The following is a 19,479-nucleotide window of genomic DNA, read 5'->3' on the forward strand; positions in this document are numbered from 1 at the left end:
CCAGCTGGGTCCTACCAGGCCACTTGCTGGAACTCGGGAAATACCTTGGGGGGAAACAAATTCTTCCTGGAAGGAACTCATCCCATTTGTTCCCTTCTGCACGCTAGGGAAGGGTGCCAGGCTGAAGTCCCTTGTCTGCCCCAAACTAGCTGTGTGCTCTGGGAGTGTTCTGCTCACAGGAGGACTTCCTTTCTTCCTCTGATGCACTGGGTGAATCAGAATAGAGCAGAGCTTTGCACATTTCCTGCAGCAACAGCAGAACCTTATGCAGAAATCCAACACAAAGAGCATAAAAGTAACAGTGTTTAGGTTGAAATAGGAACAAGGGCTGAGAGACACTCCACGGCCACCCCTCCTGGCAGCTCTGCAGCATCCTGCGCTCTGCAGAAGAAGGTTTGAAAACTTCAGACACAGACCATCTTTCAGGTCCCTCTGAGCTCCGATATTCCGTGACTCTCCAGTTTCTATAATGTGAGACTCCCCCCATAGTGGGACCCCAAGCTGCCTACTTTCATGGTTCTTGCTTCCCAAAGGTCAGTTTTTCTCAAATCTAAAGATAGGATTCTTTTCTTTGAAGGGACTGGAAAGATGGTCTTTAACAACTCAAGACCAGCTCCTGTTCCTGAGTTCCTACCTCTCTCCCTCTTCCACTCTGGAGAGACAATGAAGATTATAATATGAACAATCTCGTGTGGTTTTATAGTACTTGTAGTTTACACAAGTCATTGTAAAACCTTTATTTGGTTTAAGAATATGGAAAAGGATGAGAGAAGATCAGGCCACCCCCCTTCCCCTAGAAGAGGGTCCACAGATACAGCTCACAGAATGCCCCGGGGGCTCTGTGAGGGGTGGAGATGCTGGCCAGGTCCCATCATTAACCTTCCTCTTTGAAGCCCTCTTGACTGCATCTCTACTTCCTTCTTGCTACCGAAGGTCTGACTTTCCTCTTTCTGGATATTGCTTTCGGTTGCAGTCTCCTTGACTCTCACTTCCAGCTCTGCTCTGGACACTGGCTCTGGTCTCGATGGCGTTAGTCCTCACTCCTACGGAAAGCAGCCCGAATCTAGTGCCCTGGTCCTCTAGAGAGTAGGAGACCCCTCCCCAAAGTCATTCTGGGCACCATGTATGTTGGATTCTGCTACCTCTTTACAGGCACAGCCTAAGTGCCCTCCCCTACCCGCCCTGCATCTATCCTACTTGGAGCCCTCCCAGCTACGGAGGCTCTGTCCCATCCTTCCTTTCCAGTAAGACATGCAATATCATCTTCACAACTATGACCTTAATTTCTGTGCGGCTTTTCTCATTCTCCACCCCTGAAATAAGCCTTTGAAAGTGTCAGATAACCCCCTCCAATTTCAGCTGTGACACCTGCAGGTGAAGCTCTCACCTGGTTCTGCCTGTTTCTGTCAAGAAGAAAGTAGGAGAAAAGAAGGAAGGGGAGAGGGTAAAAAGGTGGTTTGCCAGTGCCCTTTAGCCTCGAGATGTGGATTTTATTTATTCCTCTTCTCTTGAAAGGAAAATGGACACTATGAAGAGGACAGATAAAACAATAGGACCGCTAATATGAGTAGTACAGCTGCCCCTTGAACAACACGGGTTTGAACTGTGTGGGTCTACTTACATGAGGATTGTTTTCAGTGGTAAATCCTCTAGTGCTAAAGGGTCCGCGGTCGGTTGAATCCGCAGATATGGAACTGCTGGATACAGCAGCAGGCCAGCTGTAAATTACATGCAAAATTTAGACTGTACAGAGGGTCAGCCACTAATGCCCCACTGTTCAAGGGTCAGCTGTGTATTCTGTGCCAGGAGTTGTTCTAGTCCCACGTTACCCATTTGATCCTCACAGCGCTGTGAGCAGGCAGCCTCGTTGTCCCCGCCTTCTTTTCCCAAAGTAATGTAGCGGATCTAGTGTCGGACGAATATGAATTCCAGTGCAGCTTTGCCACTTTTTGGCTTTTCAACCTTGGAAAAGTCACTTCATTTCTCTGAGCCCCAATCTACCCTACGTGCAATGGAAATGGTAATGCTTCGTGTCTCACAGGATAATTGCAAGGATTAAAGGAGATTTTCATCTTAATGTTTTAGCACAGTACAGGACATAATCAATACATACTGGTACTTTTCTTCATTCATAAACGTACTCAATTCTTGAGCATTACAGAAATTAAGAGACCTTAGTGACAAGGGTAAAATCATAAGTTAAATGGATCTCAAGCCATATGGATCCAATTCATTCATTCATTCAACAAATGCTTCTGAGCAACAGCTGTGGGTCAGGGACTGTGCTAGGACACAGGGAATACAGTGATGAACAAGACAGGCAAGTCTCTTCTTTTATGGAGCTTATATTCTAGTGAGAAAAGCTGACAATAAACAAACAAGTCATGTTAAGTATCTTGAAGTAGATACAATAGGGACAATTTTATGTATCTCCATAAGTCAATACACATAAGTGCATGTTTATACGTTCACACATGGGCACACACATGACACACACACACACATGCACACAGATGACACACGCGCAGGCACCAGTCACATGCAGACTCACAAACTCTCACACATGCTCCTTCACATGTACGTTCTTTTAATGCTTCCTTTTACACCATCTTTACACTAAGCCAGAGGAATCCACTGCTTTCGGGAGGGTTAGGAGACTGAAAGCAGGAACGCTGAGAAGGATTCCATATGGAACTTTTGATTTCCAAAATAGTCACCCCAAACATAAAGAGACTGGAGATGTCGGGCAAGGCAAGTTCCCACCTGAGAAGGGGAGGAAGTGGACTACTCTTCATAGCAGGAGGAAGCAAAGAGACCTGGAGGGTTCCCATCCAGGCTGGAGATGCTGCCTTCACCCCTGAGAAGCACCTTCCCCACACAGAGCCTTGAGTCAGCAGCAAGATGGCGCAATGCAATAGAACCCCATGTGAGTGACAGCGGGTGTGACGATGTCCAGCTAGTGCCCCTCTTCTCCACCTTCTCTCGCATGTTCATGGTGAAGAGGAGCCAGTAGAGCAGCAGGAGCAGGGGGAGGCTCATTGATGGATGGCCCCAAGGTGGTGCTGCCAGCCCCCATCCTTAGGCAGTCCAGAAGTCCCCAAGTACACTGGGGGAGGGGCGAGGCCCTGAGTGGACAGTGGACCCACAGAGGTTTGAAGCTGGAGAAAGAGTCCACAGAGAGCTGCATCACCGTAGCTAGAGTGAAATGGCAGGGATTTTAGCAGCTTGTCCCACCTGACATCCAAAAGAACCAGACAGGATTAGGCATACCTCAGAGGACACTAGGACGCACACTGGTGACCCAGTATTAGACCAAACTGGCCACACTACAGTGGAAACATCAGGAGATGAAGCACACAGAGACCACCTTCTCCCAGTTCTGGCAAAAGCATCCCTGAGTACCTAGACAGTATCTGGGAAAATGGATGGAGAGAGGAGAACAATGGAAAGGGGAAGGGGATCGTTCTGAGAGAGAGTTTGGACTTAGAATGGATGGAGCATTTTCCCAAAAGAGGCTGAACTTACCTGAAATAAGCTGTTTTAGAACGGAGGAGGGTGAGTTTATATTCTCCCCATCACCTACGACCGTTACTGGTTCCAACAGCCGAATAAGGAGGACTCTAGGGAAGACTGAGATCTCCTACAGAGAAAAAATTAAGCTATTGTTTTGCATTTCTGAGTTGTAGTGTGTAAATTTCAACTCCCGTACGTAAACAACAGCAAGAGTGAGACGCTGAGCAAGAGGATTGTGGGAAAGGGAGATTGACATTCTTAGCTGGTGTGGTCAGGGCAGGTCTTACTGAGATGGTGACATTTAAGCGATGACCTAAAGAAGGAGCCAGACACACAAAGAACCTGGAAAAAAAAAGGATTCCTGGCAAAGAGAACAACATATAGAATGGCCCTAGGGTGGCAAAGAGCTTGGCATGAGCCAAGGAGATGGAAGGAGGAGGGTGACCTGACGTGGGATTGGAAATGTAAACAAGGAGCGGATCATTAAGTTCTCATTGACTACAGTGGAAAATATTGAAGGGCTTTCAGTAGGGCAACGATAGGATCCAATTTGTATATTTTTATTTTTATATGTATATTTTTGCGGTATGCAGGCCTCTCACTGCCGTGGCCTCTCCCGTTGCGGAGCACAGGCTCCGGACGCGCAGGCTCAGCGGCCATGGCTCACGGGCCCAGCCGCTCCGCGGCACGTGGGATCTTCCCGGACCGGGGCACGAACCCGTGTCCCCCGCATCCGCAGGAAGACTCTCAACCACTGCGCCACCAGGGAAGCCCCAATTTGTATATTTTTAAAAGATCCCTCTGGTGATGCATGGATAGTATAACAGAGGAACGTTGAGCAGAGGGTCTGTTGGGAAGCTCTGGACATACCCCATGCAAGAGATGATGGTGGTTTTGACTAGGGCAGCAGGAGAGAGGGAGAGACATGGATGGATTCACAAATACTGTGGAGGGAAACTCAGCCAGATTTGCCCATTGCTGGTGAATTGGGTGTGAGGTAAGGGAGAAGGAGAGATGCAGAATGATGGCCAAGTTTTTGGCTTAAACTGCTGGGTAGAAGCGGCTGTCGTTTATTGAGATGGTGAACACTGGCTGTGGAGATATTAAAAATCTTGCAGCAAATTTTGTTACCTCCCTGCCATCAAGAGGTAGGTCCTGGCTCCTCTCCCCTCGAATCTGGTGACTGCATTGACCAATAGAGTACGGCAGAAGTGACTATGATGTCCAAGATCGGGTCATAAAAGACCAGAAAGTGTCCCTCTTCTTAACTGGAGCATATGCACACTCTCGGGTCCCTAGGTTGTCACTGTCCCACTTATTTTGGCTGTAAAACACGTTACACAAAATTTTCATGGTGTCAAGCAACCACATACTATGCTCACGGATTCTGAAGGTCAGAAATTCATACAGGACACAGTGAAGAATGCTTGTCTCCACTCAGCCATGCTGGTGGCTTGAAGGCTGGGGGCTGGAGTGATCTGAAGGATCTCTCAGTCATAGTGCTGGTGCCTGAGCTGGGAAAACTTGAACAGCTGGGGACAAGAGCAGCCTGGGCCCTTTGGGCATCTCTAACTCTGTGTAGTCTCTCCACCTGTTCCCTCCAGCATGGCAGCTTCCAGGTTGCCTAGCCTGTATGTATCTGCCCAGTACTGCAAGGCCCTTCCTAAGACAGTGAGCAAGGTGGAAACTTTATCACCTTTTCTAACCTACCCCTGAATGTCACACAGCATCACTTCTGTTCACTAGAAGCAAGGCACGAAGACCAGCCTATGTTCAAGGAGAGGTAATTAGACTCCGTGTTTTGCATGTAGGAAGTACACAGTTTCAGCCATGTAAGAAGTTTGACTACCTAAGACCACCCGGCTGGCTCCATAGGCCATATATGGAGACTTCAGTTGAAAGTCCAGTTAAATCCAGCCTTCCCACTATGCCCATCGAGCACTGGACGTGTGAGTGGACCCTCCAGAACCGCCCATCAGCCAACTGAAAATCCCCTAGTGACCTCTGTCAAAGCCACGTGGAAGAGAAGAATCCCTCAGCTGAGTCCTGCCCAAATTCCTGAGCCGCACATTGATAAGATAGAACAAAATGATAGTTGTTTTAAGGCACCAGGTTTCGGGGTGGTTTGTTACGCAGCAGTACATAACCGTAGCACTGTGGGGGGATCTAGTTTTGGACTTGGAGGATGGATGGGGCGAGAGAATCAAGAATTTACTTGTAAACTCTTTTGCTTGGGGTTAGTGTCCTGAACAAGGCGGTCAGAGAAGTGAATCTGGAGCTGCAGGGGAGGCTTCGAGGTGCCAGGGCCTCGTCAGTGTCAGGGCAGTTGTGAGTGGTGGGGAAGCACCACCTGGCACACTCAGACTGCTCCTGGATACACTTCGTTCATTCATTCCTTCATTCACTCATTCACCGTGCAGACCCAGGCAAGGTATTTAAACTCTCTGAGCCTCACTTTCCTCATTTAGAAAGTGGAGAGTTCTTGAGGACATGTGACCCAGTATTCCCAGTACAAAGGCACTCAGCGGAGCCTCTGTACCTCCGTCTTTCCTGTAAGACTAAAGAAATAGTATAAACTGAGGCCTTAGGTGAGGATGGAAACCCTCACATCCCAGTGTGACCTTAATGATGTAGAAAAGATGGCTATTTACATTATAACTGTTCTTGAGAAGAACAATGTCCTACAATAAAATGTCAAGTCTAAATAAAATGTAAAATATCGAGGTCTCAGGTGACTTCCTTAGCCCCCTCCTCCTGTCTTACATGAACCTTCAAGAATCCCGGTTTGATTTTTTTTTTTTACTCAAAATATCTGAAAAATAAAATCCTTTTTTTCTTTTTTGCTCCTGAACCATATTCACATCCCTCCCTACCCATCAGGACTTTTTTTTTCAGCTGCAACTGATAAATCTGAAAAGCTCTCCCTTCCCACCGGAGACTTTGTTTAGGAATAAGAAGGAACGAGGGTCTTGCTGTGACCTCCTTCTGCCTCTGTCTTCCTTTCTCTCATGCAGGTGACATAGAAAGAGAAGAAGGAAAATTACACATCAGGAAAGGCCCCGAATGTAAGACAGCAAACAGACACAGTGAAATCTAAACCAGGGTCAGTGACCTTCTTTCCAAGTTGGATCCTCAATGGGAGGGTGAGAACGGAGGGGCTGCTTTATGGAAATCTGCTGAGGCCCCCCGGGGAGCAGCGAATGTGCCGTCATCACCCCCTCCCTCCCCGTCAGCACCCCACCTTCACGCCCTGCCCGGACACAGTTCTCTTACAGAAAAGTAGGATAATAAGGCCATAATGTTGTTTTCCAGAGGTAAGTGAAAACACCTTAAATGTGTTACTGGTATTTGGGGGAAAGGGAGATTAGGCTGGGGGTGGTGCCCGGGAAGGGTGGTGGGTGCGCTAATTGAACCTCGGGATTAAACTCTCCGGGCCCTAACGCTGCCTGCCCCCTGGCAGAAACATCACAGAGGTCTCAGAAGCGGCTTTGAGGCTTTTCCGGGGCTCGGAGATGATCCTTTGGAGCCCAGGTACGATGATACCTGAGTTTGTCCCGGCCTCACAGTAATGGGGCCACTGGGAGTCTTTCTTCTACAGAAGAGAAAGGTGGGGCTGGCAGGCAGCAGGGGCGAGGCGGGTGCAGCAGGCAGCCGGGCAGCCGCAGGAGGCTCTGGCCGGCGCTGGGCGAGCCAGGTCTGAACCTCAGAGAGGGCTGCTCGCAAATGAGCTCAGCCCTGGCGTGGTGCCTTCACCCGACAGCCGCTGGCTGTTAGGGGCATTTTGAAGTCAGACAAATATATCTCCCAGCGGCCTGGAACGGAGCGGGAAGAGGCACAGAGAGTGGGATGACAAAGCACAGAGTCGAAAGCTGCTCCTGCTGGTTTTGGCAAAAGGGAGGGTGGGGAGAGGTAGGGAAGAGCCCACCCTGAGCTTTACAGGTGCTGTCGGGGAGCACAGCCGTCCTGCACCGCTGTTCGCCCGGATAGGGAGCTCAGGGTTGGAAGGGACCTTGGTACCAGCCGGTGCAAGGATGCTGCCGCCGGGGCCAGTGCAAGACGGTGGAATCCAGCGCATCCCATCTCTGCTGCAACTCCTTCACACACCCCATCTTTCCCAGGCTCCGAAGGAATTTATCCTCCTCATGCAGCCCTTCAGACAGATGAAGGCAGTGTCTGAAACCTCCCCCTACTCTCCCCCTCCCCCAGACCTTCCATCTTCTTCATGATGACCGCCATGTCGTAGTGACTGTCATGTGGCACCATGACTGGTGAGCTCCTGGGGAAGGAATGTGGTTTGCCTTGTGTTTATGAGGGAAGCATCTCATCCTGGAAGTCCAGCTTCCCTCTGGCTCTGAACTTTAGGCAAGTTTCTCCCCATCTCTGAACCTAGTCACCCAGCTGTCAAATGAGGGCATGGACTGGGTGACCCTCAAGTGCCCCTTGCACCTCCCATGCCCAGTGGCCCTCTAAGACCCTGGCCACGCTACCAGAAACCGGACACTGGGCTGATGGGTTCGACCCCCTGTGGCTCCCCCGATGCCTCTGGGGCTGGTGTTGAAGCGAGTTAAAATGATTAGAGGGGCTCAGAGCACACGGGATAGGAGACAGGAAGTTAACACCCTAGGAACCAAAGGCTCTGGAGACAGAGTTGGATCTGTATTGGTTTCCTGTGGTTGCTTGAACAAATGACCACAAACGTATTGGCTTAAAGCAACACAAATTTATTATCTTACGATTCTGGAGGGTTGGAAGTCTGAAATAGGTCTCACTGGCCTAAAATCAAGGTGTTGGCAAGGCTGCGTTCCTTCTAGAAGCTCTGAGGGAGAATCCGCCGTTCGCTTGCCTTTCCAGCTTCTAGAGGCTTCTGCATTCCTTGCCTTGGAACTGCTTCCCTCATCTTCAGATCCAGCAAGTAGCAGCTCCCAGTCCCTTCCTGACCCTGAGGATCACCCTTGAGCCTTGCTTTTCCACTTTAAAGGACCCTTGTGATTGCATCGGGCCCACCCACACAGTCCAGGATAATGTCCTTATTTTAAGGTGAGCTGATTAGCGATCTTAATGCCGTCTTAACAGCCTCTCGCTGTATCACACCTGTATCCACAGATTCTGGGGGACTAGGACATGTGCATCTTTGAGATGCCATTCTTTTACCTTCCATGAGATCCACATCCCAGCTCATAAAAAAGCCAAGAAACTGCCCAGGCCTGTAGGCTGGTCTGTGGCCACTGACCCCATAAATAGGATGTGGTCTCCGGCTGCGCGTTCCCATAGCCTCTCCCTTGTCCACCAGGGATCACTATGCACAATTTATTATAACTACTTTTTTTTAATAGATCTTTATTGGAGTATAATTGCTTCACAATACTGTGTTAGTTTCTGTTGCACAGCCAAGCAGATCAGCCATATGCATACACGTGTCCCCATATCCCCTCCCTCTTGAGCCTCCCTCCCACCCCCCCATCCCACCCCTCTGGGTCATCGCAAAGCACCAAGCCGATCTCCCTGTGCTGTGCTGCCGCTTCCCACCAGCCAACTGTTTTACATTCAGTAGTGTATATATGTTGATGCTACTCTCACTTCACCCCAGCTTCGCCCTCCCACCCCATGTCCTCAAGTCCGTTCTCTATATCTGCCTCTTTATTCCCGCCCTGCAAGTAGGTTCATCAGTACCATTTTTTTTTTTAGATTCCATGTATATGCATTAGCCTACGGTATTTGTTTTTCTCTTTCTGACACTCTGTATGACAGACTCTAGGTCCACATATAACTACTGTTTAAAAGCTTCCTCCTTAGATTATAACCTCCATGCGTTGGAAACAGGGTCTGTCTTGTTCATTCTTTTACCCTAAGCACATAGTGTATTAGTCAGCATTTAATGTGTTAACAAACACCGGCCAAACCTCAGTGAGTTACATTGTTTTATTCAATGCTGCAGATTGAATTCAGGTCTGTCCCGTGTGTTTTCACATTCAAAGACCCAGACAAAGCAAAAAAGCAAATAATTGACAATAATAATACATTCTGCCCCCTTAGGATCTGACAAAAATATTACCTGCCGGATAGATGAATGAATAGATGAGCTGCCATCTGTAAAAAGAGGGGAGAATCGGGAATGATTGGCCCATTCCTGTATATGACCATTTCTTTTAATTTTTTAACAAGTTTGCCAGGAGGTCTTGTAATTTCTGTCTTCAGACGAAACACCATCATGCTGGAATAAGAATTAAATCTGGTTCTCTCTGGCCCTAACGTCCATGCCCTTCATCTGATCTATTTTTCCTTGAAGAATTACTTGGAGGATAAGGCGTGCTAAAATGTTGTCTTAAAGGAACGAAGTTTGGTGAATATGAATATGTACTGTGGAAGCAATAAGGAGCTGATTCCTTAACCCTTTCGAGTCCTGTTTTACGAACATAAGCAATGCTCAGAGAAAGAGCCCGCATCTGGGTTTCTCATCCATTCAGATCCTTTCCCACTATGTCTCTCTAGGCCAAGGCTTGACATGTAACTGGTGAAAATTACATTTGCTTTTCACTGTCTAGTAGGATATAAGAGTCAACAATTCAGTAATCCAATTGTCTGGTGCCAATTTCATTTGAAATAGTTGCTAATAAAATCGAAAAGAAAACTTCAGCAAATCTGAAAACAGATTACAGCAGAACTCAGTGGCACGACGGGCTGATATTAAATATTGTTTCAGTGCTTGGGATCAGATTTCATATTGAATCTCAATGAATGCTGGGTCACAGGCTTTGGATTAAAGCCAGGCAGAGTCAGGTGTTCTGTCATTCATGGTACTTGGATCCTGAGCTGGGAGCTGATGCCTGAAGCAACTTACCTGTCTCCACCTCAGGTTCACCATGACTAAAGATTTGCATTCAAGAATAGCAGTACCTGAAATTAATTCTACTGAATATTCCACTTACATCCTCATGCCATCACTCATAAATGGCACGTCCTAGGAAGTAAATATTATTTCCCTCGTATGGCAGCGGAAGAATTTGATTCTTGCCCAAATTCACACAGATGGTGAGGGACAGAGCAAGGATTCAAACCTTGAAGGTTTGTCCAAGGGAGTTGATCATCCCCCTGGACCACACTGCCTCTTAATCTGTCCCAAATACTGGTCGCCATATCATATAATTGAGGGTCAAAATGGACCTTGGATGGTCCTATTTAGCTTTCTACACTGATTAGTTTAGTTATGTTACTGCCACCGTCCACTTCATAAATGTTGCACAGGAAAAGCTGAACGTAATTAAAATAACCAACTATTGATGTGCGTCTGCAAAGCTGAGCACAAATTGAATTTTTAAGCAACATATCATGTTTTATATGCAAAAGCATTTCTATTCATTTGTTTATTCAACAAACATTTATTAGTGCCTTGTTGCTGATGGGCACATAATAGGCCCTGAGAACAGAGAGATAAGTGTGACCCAGCATCTGTTTCGAGAAGCAGAGGCTCTAGTGAGGGGAGACGAACCAAGGAAACCAGCGTCATGACGAGGCTCCCCCTCTGCCTCTCTTCTCCTCCCCACCCTATAGACCATCCTGTCTCTGGATTCCTGCCCCAGAGCAGTCTGCAGCCCATCCGTGTTCTCTGCTTTAGCCAGCGAGTCTGTACTATCTCCAGACAGTGGTTTGTTCTCATCCCGGCTGTGAGGGTCCCCTGACTCTTTGCATAAGTACTTGTTCTCAGGTCACGTGACCCAAATGTCAGTCGTGGTCCCCTGCCCCCGGGAGACCCTGGTGCAAAAATGTCAGCCACCTTCAGATGCTTCCCTGGCCCAGGGAGAGCCACATGCACCTGTGCTATTTCTGCTAAGCCCAAGAGGCTAACTTCCCTCAGCCTCTAAGTCTCTTAACTTTTTGTTTGTGCTGTTCTTACCTACCCCGTGCTGACCCCAACGTGAAATCAAGCTTGTTCCCCACTTCTGCGTGACACACACACACATACACGTGCACTCCACGCACAGGAAGCATGTATGAGTTTGGTAAACTTTTCTGAAGGTTTAGCAGCTGCAAGAAGGGCTAGCTAGCGTCATACACTGCACAGCTTCCTGCAGACCAGTGTCAAAGTACATAGAGAGCTCCTCGTCCCCTTCCCTTTCTATCCTTAGTCTCACGTTCAAGCTCAGTCCAGAAACCTTTCCCATACAGTGGCCGCTTGGCCATCCCTCAGGCCTGGGAGTGTCCGTGGTGCTGTCTGCCCGAAGGAAGACAGACTAGGTAAAAAGTCCTGGAGGCCCGGCAAGTGGATGGGTTAGAGGCTGCCTGGGCTGGGAATTCTGGAGTCCGGTGCACCCAGAACACCGTGTGGAGGGGAGAGTTGAGGATGCCAGTGGAATGTCCCCTCGGTCCCCTGGGAAGGGCGTGGCTGGAGGAGGCCAGAGCAGGTCTTCCCACAGCACAGGAGCCAGGTTGCCTTGGTCTAAGGCAGTACTGTTACTATCATTGTCTCCATTCCTACAGATGAGGAAACTGAGGCACAGAAAGATTCAGTAACTTGCCTAAGGTCACAGAGCTAAGAAGAGGCAGAGGCAGGATTTGAACTCAGGCAGGCTGGTTCCAAAGACTCAACCATTTATTCTACTGACTCTCAAAGACAGGGTCTCCTGCCTCTTGAAGCCCAAGATAATTGTTGTGTGTGTGTGCGTGCGTGTGTGTGTGTGGTGGGTGTATGTATGTGTGTGCATGCATGTGTGTGCATGTTTAAAATGATTGCTGTCCTCCATTCTATGGGCTACATGCTAGGAAAGCAGAAAGCCAAGGGACAGGGGTTGCCCAGGGGAAAGAATCCCTGACCTAACTGTCCCGGGGAAACAGTGTCTGAAGGAGGAGGTCAGGGAAAGTGACCCAGGGGACATGACACAGGGCCTGAGACTTAAGGGGAGGTTAGCGAGAGGTAGGGAAGGGAGTTTGAGGCAGAGAAAACACCATGTGCAAAGGCTCAGAAGGTTAAGAGCATAATGCTAGAATATCATTATAGAATATATCCTAGAATATCATCATCATCATCATTTATATTTATTGAGCTGATTACTCTCTACTCTTCATTACAACCTATAAAGGAGGTATTGCTGTTAATCCCAGTTTTAGGAAAAATAAAACCTGAAACTGAGGTTCAGAGATGCTAACCCAGGTAGTAATAGGATCACCCCGAGGTCAGTCAGCTAGTCAAGGATGCAGCCTGTGTTTTTACCACTCGGCAGGGCTGCCTCCAGCTAGTCAGGAAATGTTTGTTGAGCTGGGTTAGCTGGATTGAGTTGGACTGAGAGGGAGGCAGTGGCCAGGGCACCACACTCTTGGTCAGGGAAGGGCCCCCCAAACGTTCCCCATGAAGTCCCTTTTAAGGGGCTCAGGACCAACCCCCCCCCACACACATACACAGTGGGAAGTGGCTAGTAAATGTCAACTTTAATCTGCACAATTCGAAGTTTGCTTGCTAGACTAAAGTATCTCACTGCTTGTTTTAAGTTAACCACAAAGATTCATTAATATTCAGCACAACTCCCACTGCAGGAGGGCATCTGTGTTTTCCGTATCCTGCCCAGCACACTGCGGAGGACCCCATTTGAGAGCAGCGGTGTGAGTGATGGAGGCCCACGGAGGTACAGGGCGGCTTGATTAGATTTCCCTTCTGAATTAACATTTTCTTCTCTTGTCTTATCTACACTGATCAAATTAGCTGTCAGCTTCCTTCATTTTGAGGGGTGGATGCTACCGGCTTCCACTGGCAGAAATTCTTTTATTCTTCAGCCCCGTATGAGGCACCCCAATGAACTTCGGGATAAACGTTTCAGAATCAGGCTTTCACTGGAGCTCGCGGTGTTCGTTCGGGTCTGTTCCTTATCTCCTTACCAACTGTTGGGAGCAAAGCCCAGGGCAGCCTCCTGCCTCCTGATGAGCCCAGTAACCCCAACCCAGCCCATTTCCTCCTGTGCCCTACCTCACCCCACTGCCTTAACCTAGGAGCTGAGATACACATAGAAACTTCCATTCTGCTCTTCCTCCTGGGTCTTAGGGCCCACCCCGCCTCCTTGGCTCCCTTGCGAGGACAGGCTGCCTGCCTTCTTTGATCGCTTCAGGAACAGCCTCTGGGCTGTTGTGAATGATGATGTTGTGCACGTTAGTGTGCAGGTACCTGTCTGAGTCCCTGCTTTCAGTTCTTTGGGGTATAGATCCAGGAGTGGAATTGCTGGATCGTATGGTACTGATCTGTACTTTTCATACCAGACTAAAAGTAGCAAGAATATAAAGTGAATCGTTTTGGATACAATCCTTGCCCAGGGCTGTAGGACCAAGCAGGGTCGTGCCTATTGTCAGCCAGTGAGGGTCCCTCTCCTGTCCAATGGGAAGCCCCTGACCCCTTAGGATGGAACATTCAACAGCTATCACACGTGATGCCTATGTAGTCTTTAGTAAACAGGAAAATGCTTATGTTTCCATAAAGTATAAAAAAGCAATAAAAATTGTCTACGTACAGTGTGATGTCTAAGACCTGAGGAGGGGCAGGAATCTTTGCTAGACCCCTCTTTCAGGGTGTAGCTCTCAGAAATTGGATTGGTCAGATTCCAGGCTGTTGATTGACTGTACCCTGAAGGTCAGGACATGAGTGTGACCCCCTCTTCTCTCTCGCCGTTACTTAATAGGATTCTCTTGCCCTCTCCTCTCTTAACACCCACGGCAGAAGTAGTAAGAGATTCTCTTGCTTTGACTTGCAGGTGATAGTCAAGGTGTGATAAGATTGGAAATCTGGTTTGGGTTGAGGTGGTGGAAGATCTCTTAGGCTCCTACTTGAGGCCACCTGTTCTAGTCCAGCTTCCCAGAGTGCTCCTTTGGGGTTGGAACCCAGGCCAGCTGGCAATAAAATATTACATTAATTTTTGCCTTATACTGTTTCTTGTGTATACAGTTGACCCTTGAACAACACCGAGGTTAAGGATGCAGTCCCCCATGCAGTTGAAAATCCAAGTATAACTTATAATCAACTCTCTGTACCTGTGATTCCTCTGTATCTGCAATTACGTGTCCGTGGATTCAACCAACCTCAGATTGTGTTGTACTGTCTTATTTATTGGCTAAAATTTGCATATAAGTGGACCTGTGCAGTTCAAACCTGTGTTGTTCAAGGATCAGCTATATATCTGCCTTATGGATCTCACTGGGAAGGACGTCTATATTTGGACTAAGAATCAGATGGTCCTGTATTCCTTGGCCATTATATCATCTTGATACCACTAAACAGCACCCCAGTCCAGTCTTTATTCCTTTATTTAACATACGTTTATTGAGCACCTACTGTGTGACAGGCACTTGAAATACATCAGAGAACCAGGAAGTTGAAAATTGCTAACCTCATTCTAGAGAGAGACGAAAGACACTACATGGAGAAAAGAAAAGTAAACTATATAAGATGTCATAAGGTGACATAAGATGTGAATAAAACTTTGCCTGTGCAAATGCCAGGAGCAGGAGGGTGTGATGAGCAGAGACTGTGGCGGGGGGGGGGGTGGGATGGTAGGAATGGGGTGGAAACAGAGGGCCAGGTCAGGCAGGTCCTTGTAGGCCTTGTTAGGACTTGGGCCTTGACTCGGACTGAGGTGGGAGCCATCGGAGGTGGACACAACCTAATGTCTGCTTGCAAAGGCTCCCCCTGGCTGCAGAGATGAGAATACAGTCTAGGGAGCAAGGGCGAAGCCCCGGAGAGGGGTTTGGAGACCCACAGCAATTCACTGAGAGTCCAGAGAGGGGTCATGAGAAATGCTCAGTTCTGGCTTTATTTGGAAGGAAAAGGCAACATGAGTTTTTGACGGATTGGGTGTGGAGCATCAGAGAAAAAAAATTTCAGCCTGTGCAACAGAAAAAACGGACTCGTCATTGAAATGAAGTGGGAAAAACCATAGGAAGTGAAGTTTTGGAGGGCAATTCCCTTATACCCCTTAATAAATACATTTTTTATGTGCATGAGGACTATTTTGGAATTAGAATTGGACTCTGCTTTTTACTAATGGTATAAATATGATTAAATTGTTTAACCTCTTGACCCTCAGTTTCCTCATCTACACAACGGGAATAATAATAACTACCTTACAGGTCTGTAGTATGGATCGACAATAATCTGGTAAAGTACCTTGCACAGTGCCTGATGCATAGGACATGCTTTGTTTATGTTAGCGAAATAAGTGCTCGAACAAGTGAAATACCTGTGGGCTTGATAATTAAGTAGGAAAGGTCAGAATTATGGACACTGTATGTTCACTCATTCACTTTTTAGTATGCATTTAAAAACACTGGGACTCGTAGAAAACTTTGATTCCTAGTTCATCCCATAATCCACCCAAAGGTGCATCACTTTTTTTTTTTTTTGCAGTACACGGGCCTCTCACTGTTGCAGCCTCTCCCGTTGTGGAGCACAGGCTCCAGATGCGCAGGCTCAGCGGCCATGGCTCACGGGCCCATCCCCTCCGCGGCATGTGGGATCTTCCCGGACCGGGGCACAAACCTGTGTCCCGTGCATCGGCAGGCGGACTCTCAACCACTGCGCCACCAGGGAAGCCCCCAAAGATGCATCACTTTGATGGAGATTTTAAACCTGTAAGAAAATGGGAAAGTAGCTGGTGAGTTTCTTGTCCTGTCTAGCTTGGCGATGGGCCAGAAAGACAAGGCAGCTACTGTTCTTGTTTCTCATCCAATGTTTCAGACAGAGAGAAGGCAGTTTGTTGGAGTCAATTATTTAAACCCTTCTTTCCATTTGCATCCAGGGGAGTTTGCTGCTGGCCCAGTTTGTTACCAAGTAATGAAATGAATTAAATGATCGAGTCAAACATAATGATTACTTCCTTGATGGCTAGAGCCCTGTGTTAGTTTTTTTGTTTTATCCCTCATAGCAGCACACCTGTGTAGGTAGAGCAGGTGCAATACGCCAGTAGAATTTTGTTTGTTCAGCAAACAGAACAAGGCGGAGCCTCAAGTTACACCTCACAGCTCTACCCTCCAGGTGGTAGAGGTGCTGAGGCTCTGATTGTAAACACGCATTGGAAACCTATTAGGTGTCAGACCCTATAACAGACCTGGTTACGACCTTCTCCCTAATTCTCCCAGTGATCCAATGAAGTATTATTATCCCTGTTTTAAGATAAAGACACTGAGCCTACCAGTGTTCGATGATTTGACTTAAGTTTTACCACTGCTGTGAATCAGAGTCAGGACTTGAACCCCAGTCTGTCCAACACTTTTAATCACACCATGAAAAGAAAAGACTTGTTCCCACTTGAATAAATATTTTCTCATCAGCCAGCTGAGCACAGTAGAACCAGATTCAAATTCTATAATTCGCAGCCAGCCAGTCTAGATTGAATTTGGTTCAATAGCGTCATTGTTTGAGCAACTAGAGGGTGTCAGATGCTGTTCCGTGCACTGTGCAGAGGCGAGGAAGACCCTCCTCTGGGGCTGCCATGTGGTCTAGGCAAGCTGGGAGCCCTGGACTCATCCTGAGCCTATAGGTGCTTTGCTGGCTTTGAGTGGGCAAGGTCTGGGCAAGGGTGCTAGAGGAGATTCAGTTTCCATTTCGACCAGGAATGCTGAGATATTTTGATATTTGGGTGGAATGGAGATAAGGATGGAAAGATGTAGGGTTAGGAGAAGGGGAGGAAGAGAGGAAGAAAGGGAGGAAGGCAGGAAAATGTGAGTTACCTCTACCAGGGCATTTCTGTTCAATTTAAAACAAAGCCTTAGCTAGAAAGAATGAAACCACCGTGGTGAAATCTCAGAGAACAGTTAGTGGAAGAAGATGGTATTTGGGGATCTGAGACACACTCCAAAGATAACGAAAATACTCTGATGAGAACTCTGCCTATTTTAAGAATTTCACTGCAGTCAAGTACTAAAGAGAGAGAGAAAAAAAAGAGGGGTCAGATGCATTATGGGAAAAAGCACTTTGTATCAGAAAAATAATGGTGTTGTTATCCTTTCAACAGATCTTTAAATACAGTTTGTCCCTTTGCTTAATTAATTGCAGATTGCAGAGAACTTATTTTGTAACAAGACTTTGTTCTATGAACACTACCATCTAATGAAATATAGATTATTTCAGACTATTTTAGAAAATGTCTTCTGCATATACAGTCTGATTACATAGATATCAGAACAAGCATGGGTTCCCTGGTTATATCTTTCCTTCCCCTAATTTCACCTTTGTGGATCTTCATTCAGTTGTTTTGTGTCTGTACCTGTTAACACAAAGTTAGAGTTAAGTTGTGTAAGAAGAGAACAGTTTCCAGATATTATGAGAAAACATTTTTTAAAAGGAGGGTGGGAATAAACATAATCCCATAATGGAATTACTATGATTGTTTTATTGTCAGTGGTTCATAATAGGATCAGAAAAAAAGGGAAATAGTCAAAGGGTGTCTATCTGAGTGGATTTAATTGAATAAGATCACTGACCGCTAGAGGTGGACAGATCTCAGAAATAACCAAGCCTTATGCTGTGTTTGTGAAGATGAATCAGTTAGGTAAGGGAGGACCATGACTAGTGGAGAAAGCTCAGCTTTGGAAAGAGGAGGCCTGAGTTTTCCCTCATCTCTGTCCCTTGCCTTGTACAACAGTCTTAAACCCTTGGGTCTCTATCTCCCCAACTGTAAAACGAGGACGGGACAAAGTGCTCTCCTTCTAGCCTGTCACTTCCCTAACCACCTGGTTTAAGTGGGTCACCTGCTGTTCTTCATTCAGGGCACTTATCACCATTTGTAATTTCCATATCGATGTGTGAGCTTATTTAATACATGTCTTCCTCAGGGGACGAGCAGAGACCATAACTCGATGAGGATGCAGCCATCTCCCTGGTGCTCCCCAGTGCTCAGCATATGGTACCCATTGATGTACTGAATGGATAAGCGAATGGACAATTGAAAAATGTTCTAATCATTATGGAGGTAGAGACTATAACCTGAATTTCCTGAATAGCTGTTAAAGGAAAAAGAAAAGCAAGCTGTTTTGGCTCACATAGAATCCAATGTTATTAAAATACATGTGGACTTTTTTTTACATAATTGGCTTTCTAGACCTGATATGTAACAAACTATTAAGTAATTTAACACTCTTTTTTACACTCTTAGCTGCTAAAAACACAGAAACTTGATGCTTCTCATAAGTACAGGGAAAAATGCTCTGTATTTGAAGCCCTCCCCACCTCCACCTCCTTGAAAATTTTCTAGATAATACCTAGAGGAATTTTCTAGATAATACCTAGAGGAATTTTTTTTTCTAAATGCTGAAACTGGTTATCCACAAGCAGTATCTTTTCCTTTTGTATTTGAAGCTGCCACATCACAGAACAAATCAGCCTAGTACAAATCTGTTGGATATGAAATGTATGCAGATCGCTTAAGTAGCACACATTAAAAAGTGTTTTTTAACCGATTACATTGGAAAGACTTGCCCCAGACGCATGGCTACAACAGTAATGGGTCATTTGTCTGTTTATCCAGCTCACGTGTACGGAGCAGGAAAACACGGCCCAGGTGGGAGAAGGATGAGTGTTTGGAGGAGGTCGCTCTACAATGTGGAAGCCCCTGACTCTGGGAGCCCAGGGGAGGGACACCTCCCCAGAAAGGGCGTGCTATCCAGAGGACTTCTCGAGGATGAAAGCGAGGAGCCAGCGGAGGGAGGAGGACTGGGAAACAGGAGAAGTGATTCTTTAGAATATAGAACAAGGGCAGGAGGACATGGCTGTCCCGGATCCCGGAGCACAAACATGAGACAGACAATCTGTCATGGGCTCACGGTCCAAGGGGATAGGGACAAGTAAATAGACAAGATGAATGCTTTGATGGGGGAGGTCAGAGCCTGGGATGGGCTCTGAAATGGGATGAGAAGTCATGGCCATATGTAGACCGAGGCTCACATCATCAGTTCTGTGGACCACGGAAGGCTTACAATGGACCTCGCAGGACAAGATGT

At 47.0% G+C, this 19,479-nt stretch overlaps 1 protein-coding gene and 1 long non-coding RNA gene across 6 annotated transcripts in view; both read left to right on the plus strand.

Annotated features, from left to right (window-relative positions):
* LOC132413289 (uncharacterized) overlaps nt 1-8,755 on the plus strand; it is a 445,109-nt gene extending 436,354 nt beyond the window's left edge. For all 4 annotated transcript variants that reach the window (XR_011246238.1, XR_009516685.1, XR_009516684.1 and 1 more), the window contains 2 exons: nt 6,528-7,781; nt 8,365-8,755. This is a non-coding gene — a long non-coding RNA (uncharacterized lncRNA). The remainder of the gene's footprint in view (nt 1-6,527; nt 7,782-8,364) is intronic.
* A 7,187-nt stretch (nt 8,756-15,942) lies between these two features.
* Nucleotides 15,943-19,479, plus strand: part of KHDRBS3 (KH RNA binding domain containing, signal transduction associated 3) — a 179,851-nt gene continuing 176,314 nt past the window's right edge. For both annotated transcript variants that reach the window (XM_059995230.1, XM_059995231.2), the window contains exons 1-2: nt 15,943-16,136; nt 18,316-18,452. The gene's annotated coding sequence lies outside the window, so the exon portion shown is untranslated. The remainder of the gene's footprint in view (nt 16,137-18,315; nt 18,453-19,479) is intronic.

This window comes from Delphinus delphis, chromosome 17 (assembly GCF_949987515.2).
Source record: "Delphinus delphis chromosome 17, mDelDel1.2, whole genome shotgun sequence".
Lineage (NCBI taxonomy): Eukaryota > Metazoa > Chordata > Mammalia > Artiodactyla > Delphinidae > Delphinus > Delphinus delphis.